The sequence below is a fragment of the Ahaetulla prasina genome, chromosome 5 (assembly GCF_028640845.1).
Source record: "Ahaetulla prasina isolate Xishuangbanna chromosome 5, ASM2864084v1, whole genome shotgun sequence".
In the NCBI taxonomy this organism is placed as follows: domain Eukaryota; kingdom Metazoa; phylum Chordata; class Lepidosauria; order Squamata; family Colubridae; genus Ahaetulla; species Ahaetulla prasina.
This window is the reverse complement of record NC_080543.1, coordinates 98,815,095-98,828,721: the sequence shown is the minus strand read 5'-3', so window position 1 is coordinate 98,828,721 and position 13,627 is coordinate 98,815,095.

Below are 13,627 nucleotides of genomic sequence, written 5' to 3'. Positions count from 1 at the left end.
GTGATGTTGTGTGGGATGAGTTTGACCCTGTGACTCCCGAGGACATGGACAGGTTGCTGGGTAGATTGAATGCCACCACGTGTTTACTGGACCCGTGCCCCTCCTGGCTGGTGCTGGCCACTCAGGAGGTGACACGAGGCTGGCTCCAGGGGATTACGAGTGCTTCCTTGTTGGAGGGAGTCTTTCCGGCCGCCTTGAAAGAGGCGGTGGTGAGGCCCCTCCTCAAGAAGCCTTCCCTGGACCCGGCTGTTTTAGGTAATTATCGTCCGGTCTCCAACCTTCGCTTCGCGGCGAAGGTTGTAGAGAGTATGGTGGCATATCAGTTTCCCCTGCACCTGGAGGAAACTGTCTATCTGGACCCGTTCCAGTCCGGCTTCCGACCCGGTTACAGCACTGAGACGGCTTTGGTCGCGTTGGTGGATGATCTCTGGAGGGCCAGGGATAGGGGTTATTCCTCTGCCCTGGTCCTATTAGACCTCTCAGCGGCTTTTGATACCATCGACCATGGTATCCTGCTGCGCCGGTTGGAGGGGTTGGGAGTGGGAGGCACCGTTTATCGGTGGTTCTCCTCCTATCTCTCCGACCGGCCGCAGACGGTGTTGACGGGGGGGCAGAGGTCGACCCCGCGGCGCCTCACTTGTGGGGTGCCGCAGGGTCGATTCTCTCGCCCCTTCTGTTCAACATCTATATGAAGCCGCTGGGTGAGATCATCAGTGGCTTCGGTGTGAGGTACCAGCTGTACGCTGATGACACCCAGCTGTACTTTTCCACACCGGGCCACCCCAATGAAGCTATCGAAGTGCTGTCCCGGTGTCTGGAAGCCGTACGGGTCTGGATGGGGAGAAACAGGCTCAAGCTCAATCCCTCCAAGACGGAGTGGCTGTGGATGCCGGCATCCCGGTACAGTCAGCTGAGTCCGCGGCTGACTGTCGGGAGCGAGTCATTGGCCCCGATGGAAAGGGTGCGTAATTTGGGCGTTCTCCTGGATGCACGGCTGTCTTTTGAAGATCATTTGACGGCCGTCTCCAGGAGAGCTTTCCACCAGGTCCGCCTGGTGCGCCAGTTGCGCCCCTTTCTAGACCGGGATGCCTTGTGCACAGTCACTCACGCCCTTGTGACGTCTCGTCTGGACTACTGCAATGCTCTCTACATGGGGCTCCCCTTGAAGGGCATCCGGAGGCTGCAGTTGGTCCAGAATGCAGCTGCGCGGGTGATAGAGGGAGCCCCTCGTGGCTCCCGAGTGACACCTATCCTGCGCAGGCTGCACTGGCTACCTGTGGCCTTCCGGGTGCGCTTCAAGGTGTTGGTGAACGTCTTTAAAGCGCTCCATGGCATAGGGCCGGGTTACTTACGGGACCGCCTGCTGCTACCGAATACCTCTCACCGACCCGTGCGCTCTCACAGAGAGGGACTCCTCAGGGTGCCGTCGGCGCGACAGTGTCGTCTGGCGACACCCAGGGGAAGGGCCTTCTCTGTGGGGGCTCCCGCCCTCTGGAACGAGCTCCCCCCAGGACTTCGTCAACTTCCGGACCTCCGAACCTTTCGCCGCGAGCTCAAAACTTACTTATTTATCTGCGCTGGACTGGGTTAGTTTTTTAAGTTATGGGTTTTTAATGGTGATTTTATAGTTTAGGGTTTTATATCAGTCGTTTGACCGTTTTAGTTTTAAATTGGCCGGTTAAATATTTCATTTTAAATGTATTTTAAATTTATTGTGTACCTGTGTGTTTTAATAAGGCTGTACACCGCCCTGAGTCCTTCGGGAGAAGGGCGGTCTAGAAATCTAATTAATAAATAAATAAAATTAATAAATACTGATTCAAGAAAAAAAGGGTCTCACTCAGAACTTAACCCTTTACCTGTTTATGTCCACTAGAAAGTATACAGTCACATGTCATGAACTCTTGGTTGAGTTTTTACATTAGTACAGTATGCCAATCTATGACCATAATAAAGATTTGATTTCAGTTCCCATCAAATGTGGTATGCAGCACTGGAGAAGACAGAAGAAAAGAGTAGAAGAGGATAAGTTGGATGGACTCAATTATAAACATGATCTTGGGAGATCTGAAGGGCCAGGCTGGGGACAAATCATCTTGGAGAAGACTTGCTATATGATTGCTAAGAACTGACACTTTTAACACGAGTTAAATTTAGTGTTTTGACATTTAGTATGTGACAGGAACCTATCTTATTCTGAGACAGGCCGTTGTTTCATATACTTTGTTCCATGACTGGCAGACTAGAAACTCTCCATGCCTGTATGAATAACCTGAATATCCTGAACTGTGATGTCTTCTTGATTTTTTAACCTAATACTGTGTATGTTATTTCATCAAAACTGCTAAATCTGTAAATTTAAAGGATTAATTAGGCAAACAAGAAAAGATCTTGAAAAATGATAACATTTTATTTCTCTTTATCTCCCTTTCTGACTATATTTATTTTATTTCCCTAGCTAGACTCTCTCTCTCTCTCTCTCTCTCTTCATATATAAATATATATAATAGAAATGAATCTATTAAAATATTAAGCATATTTCATCTTTGTTATTTTTTGATAAGAGCACTATGGCATCTAGAGAAATGATGTACAGGAAAATTATTCTCAGCATAATGCAAGTAACATTTAGTCATTTCCTAGTCATGGTTTGTAGTCAGTCAGTCATCTGTCCTAACCATCTGTTCAAAGTTACAATTTTTCCTCCCCTTTAGTTTAGTTGAACTACACCAATAGAAATGTACTACTCAAAGAAAATAAAAGAAGCAGGATGTATATGGTAATGAAATACTGACTCTCTGTGTTCCCGAAGAGTAAGTCTCTTATTAAAGATCAGTAATATTTGAATATTTCTAAGCAATTTGCCACAAAGCTTTAGATAAGAGAATACAAATGACTTACTGTATGTGATCTAAAAGAATGATCTGTTTGGTCTAAACCAGAGAAAGTTAGATAAATACCTCTGAAATTAATGGTTAGGAAACAAAATGCATGAACTAATATCTAAAAGTTGCCAAACCGCCACAGGTAATTTTTCCAGGTGATTTTAAGGAGATTATATTAATGAATATGTAAAAGAGAGAAAGGATACATCTGATCTATGGACCTTTTTTGGATGTCAGCATTCACACAGGAAACATTCATACAGTTTTCTCTTTGACAAAAGGAAGCACCAAATCAGAAGCTTTGCATTAGAAAAGCAAAAAGCTGTTCCAAGTGTGAGTTAAGACCATGCCAACTGGGTATTTTGAATGTTTATATTTTGAAGATACTCCTAAATTAAATTCCTTTCCAGATTATTTTTGGCACAGAAAACTTGAAAAATGTCTTGAGAAGACTTTGTGGAGCTAACAGATATGTGTGGATACTTGTGAGAGAGACTGTGAACATTTGTCACTAATGAAATAAGTAAATGTTCAAATTATACACAGACACACATTTATGCACAGCAATAGCAACACCAAATGCAAAGTAAATGAACACACAATGAACACGTGTCCAAGCAACTGCAGCCATAATTATTCTTGGAGTTCTTTCAATTTCAAACCAAACTTTTTAAATGTATTTGTTTATTCAATTTATATCTTATTTTTTCCATTCAGGTGAATATTCAAGGCAATCTGTTGTTTTTTTAAAAAGCTAAACAAAATTTAAAAATATAGCTTAAAATGATCAGTTTACCAAAAATTTATAATCTGTTAAAAGCTTTTCAGAATACTGGGAGCATATAGATACTTGAGGGTGGGATGCATGCACATTCACTAACCATTTTAATTTATGAGTTCTTTGTGTAAGCAGTTGAACAGCTACATAAACGCATTCAGTAAACTGCCAAAGTTTGGTAAAGTGCCAAAATTCTTCAGATTTTTCTGGTCTCAGGATGCAGACAGCATGGAAGAGAAAAAAAGATGGGGAAGAAAGTTAATGCTTGTAAATTAGTCCCTCCATTCATATCTTCTGAGAACATACCGTATTGCAAATGACTATCTTTACACATACACCTCTCAATTTAAAGTAAGAGCAAGGCTAAATTATTAAATTAATTTTATAGTACTATAGTATTAAATTAAACTATCTTCTTAGGTTACAGTGAGTCAATGAGGAAAGAGGCTAGCTGCAATAAGTCTAGGCTTATGTACAAGGGCCACTTTCTCCTATTCTCTACATTTTTTAAAGTCCCTAATTATTTCTATTTAACTGGAAAGCAAATGTTGTCCAGGTGCCTATCAGGAAATAACTTCAGCTTCAATTGCAATAATACAAGAGCAACCAACAGATTTAAACTTAATGTTAACTGCTTCAATCTAGATTGCAGAAAATATGACTTCTGTAACAGAGTTATCATTGCTTGGAACACATTACCTGACTCTGTGGTCTCTTCTCATAATCCCAAAAGCTTTAACCAAAAACTGTCTACTATTGACCTCACTCCATTCCTAAGAGAACTATAAGGGGCGTGCATAAGAGCACAAATGTGCCTACCGTTCCTGTCCTATTGTTTTTTTCTTATATATATATATATATGCTTATACATATATATGTTTATATACTATATAATCATTTTGTGTGATGCTTGTGTATATTGTTGTGACAGAAATAAATAAATAAAAGAAAGAATCCTGCACTAACCAGTTGAGGAAGTTACAACAGAAACAATTTGAACACATACCCACAGGCAGAACTTGTATCCAAGAATTCCAATTCAGAAAAGTTGACCATTTAAAGGTTTCTTCACCTGCTCCAAGGCTGAAAGTATTTTTTCATTTCTTTTTAGAAAAAAAAGTGTCAATATTGTGATGCTATTAAAAAAAAGTATCAAACAAAATGTTTACCCATCATCATAAAAGGACAGCTGGACGACTCAAGCCCAGTCTTTTCCCAAGAATATTAAATGTTTTTTTAAAAGTATTAAAACTGGGTTCACAGTCTTGGCTGAAAATTTTCACGAATTCTTTGTGAGAATGTAAGGAAAGGACTAACTTTTAGCAATGGAATGTTGTTTCCAGTTCTAATAAAAACCTTATTTACTCAGATCATTAGACTATGGATAATAGCAAATCTTTACCAAGGACTTGGCATCTCTAATATTTGTTCCCCTAAGTATTCTTTACCTTCTTTTAATGAAAGATGTGAAATATTATCTATACTGATTTTTTTTTAAAAAGAAGCCCTATTGATACCACATTTTTTAACAAATTGTTTATAACCCTTCCCTAATATGCAGAAAACCAATTTCACAGATACTTCTTTCCATCTCATCAAGTTCAACTCCATGTTGGTGCAGGATCTGCAACAGAAATTTGGACAGTTGGCTCTTCAGCTCTGAAGACTTCCAATGAACTTCATGATGCAGTCTACTCCATTGTCTGACAGCTACTGTCATTAGGAAATTCCTATATTAACTGTTCTCCTTATACAGCATTTGATCCAAATTATGCAACAATTTACCACATTTCCAAGCTTTTCTTTAGATGAAAAGTGCCCAATATTCGCCTATGAGTTTCTTAAGTATTTATAGCTGAAATGTAATTTTTAATGAAATAGGAGGAAATGCATATCATTGCATTAAAGTAAATCATCTATACATTAAATCAGAATGAGCTTTTGACTGTCTCTTCCCAACACTCTTCATCTTGGTTTCACCTACTATTTAAGTGTTGCTTTTGGTCTTGTCTATTAGTATATAACTATGGTCCTCAGCTCATAACCTACATGCCTCTGCTTAGCTCGTCCATATATTCATAGATTTTCTATCACTGCCCAATTACATATAATTCTGTAATTTCCATACTGGCTGGTAGTTTCTGAAAGCTGAAGTCTACATATCTTTCAATGGCCAAGGTTGAAAACTGCTGTAAAGGTATTTCAGCAAGTTTCTTAAGCACAACTAAGAGGGTTGTGATTTTCTAATACATCTCATACAAAAATATCACGGAGTATATTTTTCAACGTAATCACGCAAGTAGACTGGGCGTCTCCTGACTCTTTCAGACCTGCGCAATTCATTCTCTGGGAGTGAGTCGAGCTGACCGGAGGGACTGTTTGTTCCTCTCAGCTCCTCCTCTAGGCCATCCGCCCTGGATTATTTGCAGAGTCTTCCTGCTGTCTTCAGGATGAACCGGTTGGCGCCGCTGGACCTCCTGGAACTCAGATAAGTCCCGCGTTAGCCCCGGGTTTGAGTCAGCTGTGGATTCAAACATTGAATAGTCAGGGCCTGTTTCGCCTGATTCTGTATTACCTGTTATGCTTTTCTTATCTGGTCTATGTGGCGCTTCCATACCCGGCCATCCCCAACTCTATTAGATATGATTTGGTCCTGTTATTTCTAGGATTGTTCCTGCTAACCAGGTCGGGCCCTCGCTGTAGTTGTGTGCCCACACTAGGTCGCCTGTTGCCATCCCTCTTGTTTTACCGTGTGCCCCTTTGTAACCGTCTGGTGTGTAGTTTGGATTTAAACGGTCTAGTGGGCACCTAAGCTTCCGACCCATTAATAGCTCGGCCGGGCTGCGGCCAGTTGTGACACAGGGGGTTCTGTGTTGGACTGCTAGGAATGTATCGATTTTTGTTTGCCAATCGCCTGGCTTGATTCTGGACAATGCTTCCTTTGCGCTCCGAACGAAACGTTCTGCAAGGCCACCCACAGGGTGGAAAGGCGCCGAGAGGACATGCCGGATGCCCTCCTCTGCCAAGTACCCCTCAAACTGGGTTGCCATGAATTGCGGGCCGTTATCGGAGACTAAAGTGTCGGGCAACCCATGGGTTACAAATAGGTGCCGTAGGACTGAGATCACGGCCTCGGCTGTCCTGGATCTCATGAGAATGATTTCCAGCCATTTGGAGTAGGCATCGACTACTACCAGAAAGGTTTGGCCGTGGAAGGGGCCGGCAAAATCGATATGGATCCTAGACCAGGGGCCCTGGGGTCTCTCCCATTCCCGAATTGGGGCCGTTGGGGGTAGCGGTCTGGACTCCTGGCAGGCCTGGCATTTCCCTACCCTTTCAGCAATTTCCGAGTCCATTAAGGGCCACCACACATAGCTTCTCGCTAGACCCTTCATTCTCACGATCCCTGGGTGACCTTCGTGAAGGAGATCCAATACCTTTTTCCTCAATTTCTCCGGGATCACCACTCGATCCCCCCATAGCAGGCACCCCCCTTGAGCCGAGAGTTCCCCACGTTTTTTTACAAACTCTTTAAAACGCTCGCCCGGCGCAGCGGGCCAACCTCTTTGTACCCAACCAATTACAGTTCTTATTGTAATGTCCTTATACGAAGCCCGAGCCACCTCTTTGGATGTGACTGGGCCAGAGTCCAAAGAGTCAATTAGCAGAACTGGTATCCCCGGAGTGGGGTCTTCGATAGTCTCTGGTAACGGGCATCTGCTCAGGGCGTCTGCATGCCCTAATTCCTTTCCTGGCCGGTGTAGTAATTTGTAAGAATACGCTGCCAGGAAGATAGTCCATCGGGTCAGTCTTGGCGAAAGTGCCACGGGCGTTGGGCGGTCGCCTGCCAGCAGACCTAGCAAAGGTCTATGGTCCGTGATGATTTCAAAATCACGACCAAATACATATTCATGGAATTTCTTTACTCCTGAGACTATAGCCAAGGCTTCCTTATCAAGCTGGCTATAATTCCTTTCAGTTGATGACATGGTTCGGGAGTAGTATGCAATAGGGGCTTCTGTGCCATTTGGTAACCTGTGGCTGAGCCCCCACCCCATAGGGAGATGCATCACAGCTTAACACTAATGGCAGCGTGCCATTGTATTGGATAAGGAGGCTATCACTCGTTAGGAGATTCTTTACCCCTTCGAATGCCCTAGCTTCCGCCTTTCCCCAAGACCATGCAGCCGTCTTTGCTAGTAATTTATGCAGCGGCTCGGCTACTGTTGCCTTATTCCTTAAGAATACCGCGTAGAAGTTGACCAGACCTAAGAATGCCTGTAACTCCGTTTTGGTCTTTGGAACCGGGGCCTTCCTGATGGCCCGTACCTTGCTCTCAGTGGGTGAATCCTTCCTGTCTATCCGGTAGCCCAGGAATTCCACAGACTCAACCCCGATCTGGCATTTGTTTAGTTTAACCGTGAGACCGGCAGACCGGAAAATGCCCAAAACTTTTCGCAGCCTTACCCCTAATTCCTCTAGATTCTCAGCGGATACCAGTACATCGTCAAAGTATGGTACCACCCCTGGTAGGCCCTGCAATAGCCGCTCCATCAGGTTCTGAAATAACCCTGGAGCCACACTAACCCCAAACTGTAATCGGGTACACTTAAAAGCCCTCTGTGAGTCACAATTGTCTGCGCTCGGCTGTGCTGCTATCTACGGGCAGCTGTTGATAGGCTTGGGCCAAGTCTAGCTTGGCAAAACTTGCCCTTGCCCCATTGAGTGCAGTAAGTGCTGTACCACCGAACGGGTAAGCACTCTTTGCAACGCTTTGTTAAGCGTTGCCTTGTAGTCAGCGCAAATCCGGACCGACCCGTCCGGTTTGACTGGGGTGACTATAGGGTCTCCCACTTAGCATGGTCAACTGGCACTAGAATTCCTGGTTTACTAGCTTGTCCAGTTCCCGGTCAATCCTGGGCTTTAGGGTGAACGGGACCCTCCTAGCCTTTAGACGGATAGGGCAACTTGGGGTCTAAGTTAAAGAGATAGGGGTCCCGTGTACTTGCCCAGGCAGTCTCTGAAAACGCCCCAAATTCTTTCACGAGTGCGTCTTTGAGGTCGACTTCGTTTCTGAAGATTCCAGTCACTCCCATGCCCAATGCTCGGAACCAGTCTAGTCCCAACAAGTTTGGCAGGGTCCCATCGACGATGGTGATGGGCAGAGTTTTCTTGTATTGTCCATACTCGACGTGGACGGACGTTACCCTCGAACAGGGATGCGATTCCCTGGTAGTCTTGTACCTTTAATTTCTGTGGTTGCAGTTTGCGCTGCGATGGCGGGTAAGGCTCTCACGAGAGTGTCCCAGGACATGATCGTGATCGATGAGCCGGTGTCCACCTCCAATCGGCACGGCACCCCCTCAATCTTTGCCTTTGTAAAGATTTTTTTCTCTAGGCGAGTTGATGCGTGACCCACTCTCACGACAGTCTGATTCAACTTCGTGCCTTTTTTAAACTGACCACTCACGGGCCGCCGCGTTCCCGCGCTCTGATTGGCGGTTTGAATTTTTGGCGGGAAGGTTGGGGAGCTCGACAGACCTGTGCTAGGTGCCCCTTCCTTTCGCATCGCCGACAAGTTGCATCTTTAAATCTGCATTGTTGTCGTTGGTGTTGCCCTCCGCAACTCGCGCAGTCGCCCCGGTCGTCTTTCTCCGGCCTCCCGGTGTGGAAGACTCCTTCCTCCTCCTCACCGTCCGATTCGGCCTGGACCTCTTCATTGTGGACCGGGGTTGATTTCGCACCAGCCGTTGGTGCGACCTGCTTTTGTAGGGTTTCCGCCGCTTGGGTAGACATCTCGTGAGCCCTGGCTTCGCCCAAGGCGTTTGCCAGCGTTAGGTTGCTTTTAGACAGCAGCCGCCTCCGCAAACGGATGTCCCTGACCCCGCGGATGAGTTGCTCCAGCAATGCCTCATCCAAGTCTCGGTACTCGCAATGTTTTGAGGCTTTCCTCAGCCATGTATGCGCTGATGGACTCGCCCTCTTGCTGCCTGCGCTCCCCAAATTCGAACCGTTGCACGTACTTGGACGGCGTTGGTGCAAAATGGCCTTTCAGTAAGGTCTGCAGGGTTTGCCACGGTACCGACTGTACCGGCGTTGGCTCCGCCAGGGATTCTGCGGTGTCGAAGACCTCTGGACCGCAGTGGCTCAGGAAATACGCTCGTTTCCTGTTGTCTGAAACTCCTTGAAGTTCATTCGCCTCGAGGAAACACTCAAACGAGCCATGTATGACCCCCATTTTTCCTTAGCTGGGTCGAATGGCGCTGGCGGTGTGTAGCCGGACATCGCTGCTTTCCGCCCTTGTTTTGCTGGGTTCGCGTCTTCCTGGTGAGTTCAGCTCTTTTCCTGGCGCTCTTAGCCTCGAAATCCCATCCTCGTCGCCAGTGTTAGATTCGGGCAATAACGAGGCAGGAGACCAGGATAGTGACAACAGCTCTTTACTATATGGTGAACCCAGCAACCAGTGCCCGGGAAAACCTCTCCTTATATACAGTTTAGCCGGTGGCTTCAATCAATCAGCAACGTGCTTTTTTCCCGCCAAAACTTTTAAAGATACATTACAAAATGAACTTGTCAACATCCAGCCCAAGAATCCAAATAAAACTCCAGGTTCATTCTGTTTTCAAAAATCTTACTGTTTATTGAATACACGGCATGGTAATGACAAAGCAAAACTAACTTTGATATTCCCAGCCACCAGTTCATAGAATTAAACAATACTTTTCCCAGTCAAACCCTCAACCTCTTATATAGTCCATGTAAAGAAGTTCACTTCATTATCTGCTTCAACTCCACACCTGCTACAATGTCCTTGAAAAGGTTTCAGGGTCTCACCATTTTCAGTGCATTCGTTGAGGTTTTCGTTCTCCATCTAACCCAGGGGTGTTAAACTGGCAGCCCGTGAGCCAGCTGTGTCACACACTGGCCACACCCACCCACACCCACAAAGGCAAAAAATATCATGATATGTCGTGATGCATCACATGACACGATCTAGTTTGACACCCGTGATCTAACCCATTCTAAAGCAACACCTCCCCCTTTTTATTCTAATGGCAAGTTGAAAAGAAGTGGCACGTAGCTGCCAAAGTTTCATAAGTGATATGCCAACCTCCTGAAAGAAGAAGGGATCTGGAAATGTATAAAACCAAAAATATAGACATATAGACATTTATTTTTATTTTATTTATTTTATTTTGTCATAACAATATACACAAGCATAACACAATAGATTATATAATAAATAAACATATATATGAGGAGAAACAAGGTAGTATAAGCATATATATATATAGGGGAAGAAACAATAGGACAGGAACGGTAGGCCCCTGAGAGTCCTCTTAGGAATGTGGTGAGGTCAACAGTGGATAGATTTTGAATAAAGCTTTTGGGGTTATGAGAAGAGACCACAGAGTCAGGTAATGCATTCCAAGCATAAATAATTCTGTTACAGAAATCATGTTTTCTGCAATCTAAACTGGAGCGGTTGACATTAAGTTTAAATCTGTTGGTAGCTCTTGTGTTATTGTAGTTGAAACTGAAGTAGTCATTGGCAAGAAGGACATTACAACGGATGATTCTATGAGCTAAACCCAGGTCCTGTCGAAGGCGATGAAGTTCCAAATTTTCTAGACCCAGGATATCAAGTCTGGTGGAATAAGGTATAAGGAGTGGAGAACTCTTCTCGTAAAATACCTTTGGACACGCTCAACTGTATTGATATCAGATATATGGTATGGGTTCCAGACAGGCGAGCAGTAATCAAGAATTACTTTGTTTACTTACATTGTTACTTACTTACTTAAAGTTAATTACTTACATTGTTGTAAGTTTAGAACTGCCTGTATGATGGCTGAAATCACTGGTAGATCAATCTTTGATTTTCAAAATATTCTGGTTTTTCTTCCCAAAAACCAAACTAATGACACTCAAAGCCTTAAACAGATGACTGAAGGGTGACCTCAAATCGGGGTGAAATCCAGCAGTTCAGACAGGTTCTGCTGAACCGGTAGTGGAAATTTTGAGCAGTTCGGAGAACTGGCTGACCCAAGAGTGAGGTGGGAATGGAGTTTTTGCAATATCCTTTCCCCTGGAGTAGGATGGGAATGAAATTTTGCAGTACCCTTCCCCTGCCACACCCACCAAGCCACGCCCACCAAGCCACACCATGAAGCCATGCCCATAGAACTGGTAGTAAAAAAAATTGGATTTCAACACTGCCTCAAATATTAAGATTCCAAGCCATGTGAGTATCCTACTTATTGAAGTGGTACCCTTCTTATGGAATACAAATATGCAAAAGTACAGAATGATGCCAATATTCAATATAGGTTTCTTCAGGAAAAAAACTATCAAATTCAGCCAGATTTTAAAGATAACACCTCAGACTCTAGAGATTGTCACTTTGTTTTATCATTTTACAGGTATTCCTCAAATTACGACCACAATGGAGGCCAGAATTTCCATTGCTGAGCAATGTGGTTGTTAAGCAAGCTCTACCCAATTTTACAATGTTCCTCCCAAAATTAAGTGAATCATTGCAGTTGTTAAATGAAATAGGCAGTCATTAAGTGAATCGGGCTTCCTTCATGACTGCTTGTTGGAAGCCAGGTGGGAAGTCACAAATGACAATCACATCATCCTGGGATGCTGCAACCATTGTAAATCCATGCCGGTTGCCAAACTCCCAAATTTTGATCACATAACTAAGAGGATGCTGCGACAGTCGTAAGTGCGAGGACAGGTCACAAGTCATTTTTTTTCAGTGTCATTGTAACTTCAGAAAGCAAAATGAATGGTTGTACATTAAGGGCTACCTGAATTTTGTTGTGTTACTGCTGTTAGCTTGTCTTGAGTTCTGCTGAGATAAGGTGTAGTATAAATGCTATATCCATAAAGTCACCAGGAGTGAAGTTTAATTAAAATGGGATTATGGCTTTATTCATAAAAACTGAAATTAAGATAGATGTGTATGTTGTTTGCAGAAATATAAATTTCTGCCAGTATATAAATTTCTATATAGTGAAAAAAACTGCATTCGGAGAACATACAGTCCTATTCTTTGACTGCCCCTTCAAACATTCCTAGACTAAATTGTTTAAATTTAGCATGCTGCTTTGTGGAACCATACTTATGTTATGCTCATGGTTGAGTCTCTAAATTTAAAGAGTTCAAGGAAATGATTTAGTAGCATGACAGAACCTGGATGGCAAGCATTCCATATGTCCATAGCATGATGGTTTCAGAAGTGAATGGGACATTATTTTCTTTAGAAAAAAAATTGTTGGAAACCTGTTACACTGTCAGATAGGTATCTTGACTTATGAATGCTGAGCTATGTGTCTTTACTCAGTAGAAAGGGCATATTGAGTTCAACGGAATTTTGTCCCATGAAGCAGGATATAATTTCATTTTGAGAATGAATACACAGCCCAGTTGAGCACATCTAGAGCTTCTCCACATCTAGAGCTTCTCCAAAGTGAAATAAAGAGACTCTCTGTGTTATACTATATCTGTCTTGTCCCTGCCTTGCTCCTTCACCAGACATTCATAAAACAAGATCTCTGCTTTAAAGTTGGAGGGCTGAATTTACACCCCATAACAATAAGTATCTTGAATAGGACTGAGACCGTGAAGCTTGGTTCAAACCCAGAATCCATTTCATCATTTTTAAAGCAGACAATAAATGACAATTAATTGACATATGTATTTTCTGTACTTTGTGCATAACTTTGCACTTTTTAAAAATACAGTTAACCTGATATGTAGCAATAGCACTTAGACTTATATACTACACCACTTTCCAGTGCTTTCCAGCTGTCTCTAAGTGGTTTACAGAGTTTGAATATTGTCCCCAACAATTTGGGTCTTCATTTTACCCACCTTGGAAGGACAGAATGCTGAGTCAACCTTGAGCCTGGTGGGATTTGATCTGCCAAATTGCAGCAGCTGGCAGTCAGCACAA